Consider the following 11,986-nt stretch of genomic DNA (forward strand, 5'->3'; position numbering starts at 1 on the left):
GGAAGGGGATTTGCTGAAACGAAAATGGGAATCAGCTGATGGATCAAAACACCGCATGCAAGTTGTAATACCAAGAAATAGAACGACCGAAATCCTTGATGAAATGCATGGCGGCCCTTCTGGGGGACATTTAGGAGTGAACAAGACCCTTGACAAAATACGAGAAGGATTTTACTGGCTTCACGTTAGAGAAGATGTAGAGAGCTGGTGTCGAAAATGTAACACATGCGCTTCAGTCAAAGGACCCAAAAGAAGGCTAAAAGCAATGCAAATCTACAATGTTGGTGTCCCCTTTGAACGGATTGCTATAGATATTGCTGGACCCTTTCCGGTATCAGATTATGGAAACCGTTACATTCTGGTTGTAGCGGACTATTTCAGCAAATGGCCTGAGGTGTTTCCAATACCCAACCAAGAAGCATGTACCGTCGCTGAGGAAATTGTACTCAATTGGATTAGTCGATATGGTGTCCCATTGGAACTCCACTCAGATCAAGGTCGAAATTTTGAGTCACAACTGTTTGGTGAAATGTGCAAGCTGCTAGGTATAAACAAAACTCGAACGACACCTCTTCACCCACAGTCTGACGGTATGGTGGAACGATTCAACCAAACCCTGATTGAACATCTGGCTAAAGTAGTCGACGAAAATCAACGGGATTGGGATCGTCATATACCATTGTTTCTTATGGCATACCGGAGTGCTATCCACGCAACTACTGGAGAAACGCCATCAAGAGTTCTGTTTGGGACTACCTTAAGAACTCCAGCTGATGTGAAATATGGCGTACCACCCGAACCACACCAACCATTAACAGAATACGTGGATAATCTTCGACAGCGATTAAACCATATCCACCGTTACGTACGCCTTAAAATTATGAAAAACACGGAGGCGGCCAAAACCAGATACGACTTGAAAGGAAGCAGTGGCGGTTTTGCTGTCGACGAGTTAGTTTGGCTGTACAACCCACAGCGGAAGAAAGGCGTTCTCCAAGCTCCAGCGAGGGTGGGAAGGACCTTATCAAGTCATCACCCGCTTGAATGACGTCGTCTACCGTATTCAGGAATATCGGAAGCCGAGAGCAAGAATGAAGATCGTCCATTTGGATAGACTGGCTCCGTACCATGCGGACACCGGAACGAAAGCTGTTCGGGACGAACAGAACTAAGAAGGGGGTAATGTTATAACCGTGCTACCGAACGCACTAGATTCTAGCGTATTCTAGAATGTTCTAGTGACTGGAACGTTCTAGAGTATGCTGGAATCGGACCATCGGGAAGAATCTAGAAACGACGCTTGCGAAGAGTATATAAGCGCACGTCGCAAGATATTCGTGATTAGTGATATTCGTGATTAGTGATATTCGTGATTAGTGATATTCGTGATTGGTGATATTCGTGATTTTGTGAATAGCGATTCGGTGAATTATTTAAAGCGATATTTGAATTGTTTGTTGACGTTGTCATAGCGATAGATTTTGAAAGATTTAAAAGTTAATTGTTGCGTTAGTGCGAATTTACTGGAAATAAACGATTAGTTGATTTCTTCTGTAAATAAAGTTTAATAACTAATAATAGTTGATTTCTTCTGTAAATAAAGTTTAATAACTGTTTGGAGTATTTTATTCAATCGAAGATTTGAACCCGTCGCATCGTAAACCGGTTACGACAGCGAGTATTATAACAATATATAATGCACTGAATATGAGTTATCTATAACTCGAAATAGCTATCTGCAAATTTATTTAATAAAATTTTTAAAATAATAAAATGTCAAATATTTCTGACATTAATAAACTAAAAAGAAATATAAAAAAGTTGAACAATGTTAAAAGTAGTGTTGAATTTTTGAAATGTTGCGTTAACAACAGTCTATTATCAATATATATATATATAATATATATATATATATTATATATATACATATATATATATACATATATATATACATATATATATATATGTATATATATATATTCATATATATATATATATATATATATGTTGGTAATAGACCATAATTTTTACAATATTCTATAAATTCTACCGAATGTTTGGTGTTAATATGTTTGTAGTTCGTTGTTACGAGCAACTTGACATAATTCAATCTTACTGTTGTTAATCTCAATCGAAGTTAAATTTAATTTGTTTATTTGCTGCCACGTACCAATTGGCAATAACTGGGTTTTGCATTGATTCAATTTGAGTTTGTGCTTCATCATCCAAGAATCAATCGCCTCCATGCACCGACCAAATCTTTCAACAAGAGCTTGAAATGAAGTAGCTGGACCACTGACAATGATTTGTATGTCATCTGCAAACCCATGATGCTTGAACCTGAATGAATCAATGATGTCGAAAACGTCAGCAGTGTATAGCAAAAACAGCTGCGGTCCAAGTACTGAACCTTGCGGTACCCCATGCTTTACTTCCTGGACAGATGATAAAACATCTCTGCGTAATACCTGTTGTTTTTGCGCAGAGAGATATGATTCGAACTAAATAAGAACAACACCTGAGATTCCAAAACATTGACGTAGCTTTCCAAGTAAAATCTCGTGATTAACACAATCAAAGGCTGCACTAACATCAAGTAATGCCAAGATTGAAATATTTTGATCATCAATAGAAAAAAACAAAAAAGATGAAACATCTATCAGTGCAGTCTCAGTTGAATGAAATTTTTTAAATCCTGACTGACATTTTGGTAGCAGATCATTATGATTTAAATGACAAATTAGCTGTTTGTGGACAATTCGTTCAATAACTTTTGACAAAAATATTAGATTTGACACCGGTCTATAACTTGATAAACTATTTTTGTCTAGTGTCTGCTTTTTTAACATCGGAACAACAATTGAATATTTAAAAGCCATCGGGAAATGCCCATAAGTTAAAAATGCATTTACAAAAACAGTCAAAAACGGGAAAAACAGATGAACGTATTTTTTAAGTATTTTAGTTGGCAAATCATCCAGTGGGCACGACTTTGTAGGTGAATCCAAAATAACTTGACGAATCTCATCACTGGAACAGCACTGAAATAATGAAAGTTCAGCCCATTCACTCATCCGATTGTTTGAAACAATAGGCTCATTGATACAAGGCATCGTCTCTAGTATGTTGTCAACCTTATCTTTAAAAAATTGAGCAAAATCATCAGAATTTAACTCATCTGACATATTAAGCAAATCAACAGAATTCATCTTGCATAAAACCCTGTTAATTGTCATCCAGAGTTTCTTTGGATTGGAGCCATTTATTTCAATCATATTTCTCCAGTAGGCTTTCCTTTTTTCTGAGAGCAATGACTGTTTCTTCAACATAGCATCAACGAACCTTTTCTTGCTAACATCCCCAGGATTAAGTCGATAAGCTCTTTCAAGTCTTCTGCAGCGTAGCTTAGTCTGCCTACACTCTTCATCGAACCAAGGCGAAGCAGCATTATTTCTAGTCATCACATAGTGTTTCGGTGCAACAATATCTATAATATTTTTAACTTCTTTTTTGTAAAAATCAAATAAGTATTCAGGATCATCTGATTTAAAAGGTCCATTAATAGGCGAGTTTATTATTAACGCGGCAAATTTATCAAAATCCACACGATTCCATGAACGAAACAGTCTTTTTTTTCTAACAAAATACTTTAGCGTTTATTCACTCGAGGCTGGTCTATTGCAACAGCCTTTTTTACGGTGTCTCCATGTTGGAAATTTCCAAACTACAGTCAATTCAAAATCGCATGGCCAAGCTAGTTGTCGGAGGTTTTAGATCTGATCATGTGACGCCGATTTTACGGGATCTGCACTGGCATCCGATTGAAAAGAGAATTATCTACAAGATTGCTGTTTTGATGTTCAAAGTTTTAAATGGGCGTGCTCCTCCGTACTTGGTCGGTAGATTGACTAAACGTGATTCAACGTCTGGTTATCCAGGATTGAGATCCAATAATAGGAATTTGCTGGACGTTCTTCAAACCCGTTTGGTGACTGGTAAAAGAAATTTTGCTGTTGCTGGACCGATAGTGTGAAATAATTTGCCAACCTCATTCCGTCTACCTGGAATATCATTTCCTCTATTCTGTAAACAATTAAAGTTGCTGCTTTTTAAGCAGCATTTCGGTTCTTGTAATTAAATGTGATTATGAAAATGAAATTTTTTTTTGTTTTTTTTTTTATTTTTTATGTTCTTTATTAGTCAGTACTATCATTATGTTGTTTTAATTCTTGTGTCGGTTAATAATTCGTTGTGATGCTTGTTGATTATTGCGTTGAATTTTTGTACATAACTAGTAACTTGTGTGGATAAATCCTTTTTGGTCATCTATTTATTTATTGATTTTGTGTTAAATATATGTGTGTTCTGACATTTAACTGAGTGACAATCAACTTTCTTTCTTTTGTCTTATTTATTTTTTCTTGCACTTATTGTAGGCGCTTTTGAGATTTTATTAAAAAGCGATTTATAAATTTTCATTTAATAATATATATATATATATAAATGGAAGATGTTTGAGTCAAAAATTTTTTGTATCTGTTATTGCCCAATTCCTAACGACAACCACCAGTTATAAGCAGTGGGCCTAGCCTTTTTGCTGGAAGCACACAAGGCAGCGCGGTTGCTGTTTATCTTGTGCCCAAGAGAGCACTATTGTAAGCAGTGCATCTAGCCTTTGGGTCAAAGGTCCCTGTTCCACAAGGCAGTGGATTTAGAATAGAAGATCATCCGTGTTGGAGCCTTTGTCCTAGGATCTTCCGCCTCTTTCATCGTTGTCTTCTTTCTTCAGGTACAGTTGGTTCTCGGCATCTTATTCTGTATTATTCGATGCAATTCTAGAAGGTCTCCCTGCCCTGGACTTTTCCCTGGGGACGCGCCTCATAGCCAGTGCACCCCAGCATGAAGTATTTTGGGAGATGTGTTGGACTGTACTGGTACAGTTGATGCCGCCGTTTGTGGACGCATACATGAGGCGTGGGGCAGATGGCACCTTTTTGCCTCGGTACTGATGCGGCGTAGCATTCCTCGACCGCTGCGCTCAGAGCTATACAACACAGCTACACGTTCTGTTCTTATGTATGGTGCAGAAACGTGGCCGATGACAACAAAACTCGAACAGCAGCTTCACCGAACTGACATGAATATTATTCATTGGATGCAGCATGTTGACCTAAGTGACCATATCCATACAACCGAGATCCTGAACCGATCAAAACTGTTCACATCGCCTACCATGGTTTGGCTATGTGAAGCAAAGCGTAGTTTGCGTTACTGAGCACCAGGTGCCTGGCACCCGTCCAAGAGGCCGCCCAAAGAAGTCCTGGACGCAGACCATACAGGAGGACTTGAAGGCACTTGGTCTCAAGGAGACAGAGGCAATAGATAAATCGGCTTGGAGACAGAAGCTGATGAATGGATTAAAAAAAGTCTGCTCCATAACGAATAGAGACTATAAACGAGGATTGATTGGATTGATGTATATATGTAGATATGTGTATGTATGTATATATATATATATATATATATATATAGTTTTCACGCATGTATATGTTGTATTTATATGTGCGTTGATACGCGTACTCGTTTTCCGTGCACATGTGTCGATATGTAGGTATGAAGCTGATTCCTAGAAGGCAGTGGCATTTTTCACTCTCTTGGAATTATATATTAACCTATCAGACACCTAATGTTACTAAGTTAATTCTTTTGCATTTATATTTTGTGATTTTTAGACTACATTATCCCTTTATATAATTCATTTTCATAATTTTCAAAGTTTATACTCTATTTAACGTTTTCTCATTATTTTCCGGAGACCGTAAAAGTTCTTCTGAACTTCAGTCTCCCTGTTTTTTTGGCAAAAAAAACTATTGTTATATATATATATGTATATATATATATATGTGTGTATGTACATTGTACATATGTATGTATATATATATATATATATATTTATATGTATATGTATATATGTAATAACTGTCCTAGTTATGACATTAAACTGACCCTCACTGCCTTGTGAGTGATGTTAAATCATCAAAGGCTAGGCCCACCGCTTATAACTGTGGTTGCGTAAGGAAGGGCGTCCTGCGTAAAAATTAGCCAAATAAATTACTTATGATGACAGAAGTGACAATGGCCCTCAGTATCTGGCAGAATGGCGTCGGGGGGTATTTCGGTTTCATCATAGGTAGCCAAACGGCAACCCCCGATCTCGGGGAAAATGTCGTCTAAACGTGTGTTGTTGTTGTTGTATGTATATATGTAATAAATTTCACCGATTTATTATTGTATATCAACTTTTATTCGAATTTTTCAATTTGTCTTAGTAAATTTCTATCATCAAAATTGAGTCTGTTTAAAATTGAAACTTTATTTTTATTAACAAACATTTTATTAAAATTATTGCAGATAGACGTTACTACAACACTATCACGTAGATTCACTATGCACAAAAGAGACAATGTAATTAAAAACTATCTAGAAACTTTCCACAATACCCCAATAACTAAGAACCTTCTAGATAACACCACAAAAATTTTATACAACAATCAACAGCACTACAACCTAATAATCGCAGAAGCCATTTTCATCGAATTGTAAAACCTTTCATCAACATCTAACAACGAACCTCGACAACACTTCCAAGAATGAACAACAATAACGTTAATCGGATCCACCGGCAATCTAACAATGATGATAATAACGATAATGATAATAACAAAACCATCAACAACAACAGCAATATTAATCTTTTATTTTGGCCAAAGTAAAATAAACATACAATGAAATGAAATGAAAATATGATAAGATAAAGTAAAATGAAATCGGTTAAGTAGTCTACGATGCTTGCCATTATATCGAAAGATAAGTTAAAATGTTTAAAAAAGCCTAGTGGAGAGATTTCAAATGTATTGATAATAATTTTGAGGCCTTTCTTCTCGTCGGCCAAATTGTTATGGGTGTCCTGGTATTTAGATATTTTATAGTTCCTTTATGTGTTGAAGTTGTATTCGTGACAGACTGTCAATTCTAATATTTCGATCGTTTGAGTGCTATATCGGGCCGAAATGATTTGAAGAGGGACGATACTGAGACAAAATTTTTGTTAGTCGTATCGCCAAAAATTGTAACATCTGATTTAGCAACCGATCCAATCTTCTCCAGAATTAAAGACAATATTTTATTATGACGTGTTGTATATCTTTTATAAGCTGCAACGGAACCACAATTTGACAGGACGTGCTTGTTTGTCTGCAATGCGTTACACAGAGAGCACAATGCGTTGGAGAACTTAACCCATCTGGAGAGATTGGCATTTGTAGGATGTTGTTTAATTGATGCCTTCCTAACAAATTTGAACAAAGTTTCCGGCAGATTTGCTGTGAACTTCGACCATCGGGAAACACCCGTTGCTGGGACGTGATCTATGATCGATTTAACAATTGTTCTATGGTATTTCTGTGAGGACTGATGTACGAGCTTTGATTCTTGTTGAGCTGTCGAATAATAATAATAATCATAATAATGGTAATGATGATAACATTAATAATAATGATGATAGTGATAATAATAACAATAATAATAATAAATTGAATTAATTTCGCGCCTCACAATTTTGACACTGTTTTTGACGCCTTGAAAACTATCGTTCAAAAAGTTTTAAAATTTTTTCTTTAGAATTTCATGTTTCTTTTTTCGAATTTATTTGTATATATTTTTAATAATATTAAAACTATGATAATACTAATCAATAAATTAATTAATAATGCACTGACGATGATGGTTTAACGTCGAAATAGATCTATCTGCAATAATTTTAATAACACCTTTGTTAATAAAAATAAAGTTTAAATTTTAAATAGACTCAATTTTGTTGATAAAAATTTACTAAGACAAATTGAAAAATTTGAATATAAGTTGATAAACACTAATAAATTGTAGAATTGTTAAGTCGCCGTTAAAGGCAGGCACCGTTTTGTGATGGATGGCAAAATGAAATGACTTGTCTGGCGATGTTGTTTTTTGATGGTAAATTAATTGGTGGATAAGTTACAACCACCATAAAATGATGTGTGGAAAGGTGTGACCTATAAGTGTGAATGAGGTCCAGATCCAGATTTATCTCATATCTTCTGTGAAGGGTGTGATCTTTGCAAAGTATTGTATATGAAAGAATAAAAGAATACCAACGACCACGAAGAAGGTCATGCGATGTGAAGCGAATAGAAACACGAAAACAATTTGAAATAGATTTATCAATCAGCACGATAAACAATGAAGTAATCTTGTAATCTTTGGAAAGTTGTAAAATTGTGTCTATGCTAACTCGGCTATAAATACGACGTGCGTAGCCTGGCTAAAACGGTTGAGGTTCGATGCGAATGTGTATTTGGATTAATTTACGTTCAACAAAGTTTGCGTTTGAAGTAGTTGTGTTCATCTATCGGAAATCTTAAACCTACGGAAAAACGAACTCTTGTCTATCGTTGGAAGCTACAACACAGTGTTGTGTATATAGAGATTATTGAAGTTATAACATCGGTGTTGGTAGTTACGAGGTCAAGGAGTTACAACAATATCAAAGAGCTGTATATCGATAGGTATGATGATATAAAAGAAGATTCAATAGCATCAGCGACAATACTCAGAAAAAACATCAACCACAACCACAAGACAGCACAAAATAACATAACTGATAACGAAAATAATCTAAAAAACGATGATGAAAAAGATGACTCAAACAATGATGATAAATTATTTATGAAAAAAATAATAGAAGGGGAGTGACGGAGTAGCGGAAAGATAAACACTTATTAAAGAACAATAACTTGTGAACCATAGAAAAAATATTGGGAGTATGCTAAGGCCGAAAAATGTAATTTCTTGGTAGAGAAGATATATTAGGCCACAAGGTGAAATAGTTACGCCTACCTACTTCGAGGACCAAGACCATATTAATGTATATGGCATACAAATCAATTGCATTAGATGTTTGATTTCCAGATATGACAGTGTAAAATTTGTAGAACAGTGAAGAACATCGATTGAAAGAAATCGAAAATTTCCCATCACACAAATCCCAACAAATGAAACCGTTTAGCCACTTGCTTATTGATCGCATTGGACCAATGATTGCAGAACCAGAACCTAAAACTTCTGCCACATTTGAAATCTACGATTGAAATTTATTGATGGATATTTTGATCCATTAAATTTATTATGTTTGAAATTTGTTATTTTGCTTAATTCGTTTTGCTAATGAATAATACCTATTGTTAGTTAATTGCTTTTAAATTTTCATGAATTATGCATTCACAAAATGTAATCGAATGTTTGTTGCCGTGCTTAATTAAATTGAAATACGAACAGATGAATAGTTAACGTAATTTGATAATTGAAAAGTTACAATATCCATTATCTTTCTATCATAATAAGACACAAAAGTATCTTATATGGTTAAATTTTCATCCACGGTGAATATCACTGCTGAACAGTCTTAAAGTTGCTAAATAGCGGGTAAAAATTTGTCTATGGCAAATCAATCATATCTTTAGATAGGGATGCAAAACATCGATACATCGAAGCATTTAAATTATTGGGTAACGAACCGCTATGATGTTTTTACGAATGAGCTTGCATTCCTAGGTGGACTTCGCTCACTTTTATTCAAACCGATAATCTTCTTTTCCCAAGAGGAGACAAATTAAATCTTTGAAATAAAAAGATAACCATTGGGATCTCGGATCGCTTCTGAACCAAATTGATTTGTAGTTTGTTTTTAAAATAAAGTTGGAAAAGGAGTTAGTTTGAAAACGTTATATTACGAACCAGGCATAGATCATCCTGAATTTTGGCGATTTTTGAATCGAATTTCGATTACCTGGCAACAATTATCCAAAGAGATTAAGTTCAAAAAGTGCAAGATTTCTTTCAAAACAAGAAACAATTAGCTAAATGTTTATAATGTATTTTATCGACGCAATGCTAAAAATAAAAAAAACCTTGTTCGGTATTGCGAACTGACAAAGAGAAGTTTGACCTTGAAACTAGCAAGGGGAAATTGCTTTGTTTTTCAAAATATATAAAGCAAATCGTCATATGCTTAAAATAGGATGTGCGGTTTAACAATATTTCCCCACCCAATCGTCAACGTAAGCTGTAGATAGATACTAATCAAGATATCGAAATGGAAGTAAATTGTCCTTGTGGTTCTATGAGGCGGTAGAATGTTGGTGTCGATTTGGGTATGCTGGAGTCGACGTAGATGTTTCTGTTGCTGACGTTGCTGACATTGAAGGTAGTTTATGTAGATGCTGATGTGTCGTTCGACGACGGAGTTGATTTTGCTGAAAGTGTTGTAGAAGATGATGTCGGCGCTGTAGTCGTTGGCCCAGGTGACGGTGTGGATGGTGCCGGTATGTATGCAGGTTTGAGACGGTATTTTGGGTGTCGTTCACCACTTTGTAGGGTCCATCGTGATGAGGTTTTATTGGTGAGCAATGAGCATTCGTACAAACAAAAACCTGTTTTGTTGTGAAGAGGTCTTTTGGGATGTAACTCACATTTGTATTTGTTCTCGGCTGTGTCGCTTTTAGAGTCTTCGCCCAGCGTTTGAGTTTTGATGCATATTTGTGCTCATCGGTTGTGTATGGCCGTAGGTTTGAAAAATCTCCGAGAAGACGGAGTGTTCTGTAGTAAACGAGCTGTGCTGCTAATAACTTTAGGTCTCCCTTTTCCGTTACACAGTTGCCTAACAGTGTCACTGGTAATACATCAGTCCATTTGTCTGAACCGTGAGCCATAAGTGAGGCCTTAAGTTGTCTGTGCAATCGTTCCACCACACCGTTAGCTGCTTGATGGTAGGCGGTGGTGTGAATATGTCTAATGTTCAGTAACTGGGTGAATTTTTTGAAAGCAAATGATGTGAACTGGCTGCCTCTGTCTGTTGTAATAGTTTCTGGGACGCCATACAACGAAATCCAGTTTGTAAATATAATTTATCTACTATTGTTTCAGTTAAAGTATTTTTGATGGGAATTGCGATCGAAACACGTTAAAATGTTTGTGTTAATCTGATGATGGTCCAACTAAATCGATGTTGACATGTTGAAACCAGCTGCTTGGTGGAGGGAATTTTACTGGAAGTGATGCAGTATGTCAATGTACTTTGCTGTGTTGATATTGAAACACTCTCTGCCCCAATTTCCTATGTCTTTATCAATGTAGGGCCCAATGTCTTTATCAATGTAGGGCCAAACGTACTTAGTTCTAATTAACTTTGATGTTGCTTTTGCTTTGAAGTTGTTGATTGGAATTATGCTGATTTTTAGCGAGTCTTTGCTGTCGAAGAGTGTTGCATCATCGTCCTGTTCTTTCGACATTTCATCAATATTTATTGCATTTGACGGTATCGTGTCTACCTCTGTGCGTGATAACTCATCAGCCACGACGTTGTTTTTTCCTTTCACGTGTCGAATGTCTGTTGTGAACTGTGAGATGTAATCAAGGTGTCTGATCTCTTTTGGTGTTAGTAGATTTGAATTGGAATGTAAGGCAAATGTCAGTGGCTTGTGGTCAGTCAGTGTTATAAACTGTCGACCTTCGAGGAAATGTTGAAAATGACGGATTGCTGTAGCGGGTCTGGACTAGATTAAACTTTTGCAAAAGCAATATGGGTCTTGCAATCCCGCTACTTTTCTGTATTAGTACAGCTCCGGCAGCAACGTCTGCAAAGTCGGTAAGAGTTGAAAGGTAACTTTCTCTGAAACATACCACAACTTGGTTGCTGCTTGTAATGACTGCTTAGTCTCTCTAAAACTTTGTTTTTGAACATCGTTAATTTTCAGTGCTTTTGATTTGCTAGTTAAAATGTCAGTGAGAGGTGACAATATCGTTGAGCATTTAGGAATAAATCGACGGTAGAAAATGATCATCCCAATGAATCGGTGTAGTTGTTTGTCAGTTGTTGGGTCAGTAAAATTGT

This window comes from Helobdella robusta (genome assembly GCF_000326865.2).
Source record: "Helobdella robusta unplaced genomic scaffold HELROscaffold_2, whole genome shotgun sequence".
Classification (NCBI taxonomy): domain Eukaryota; kingdom Metazoa; phylum Annelida; class Clitellata; order Rhynchobdellida; family Glossiphoniidae; genus Helobdella; species Helobdella robusta.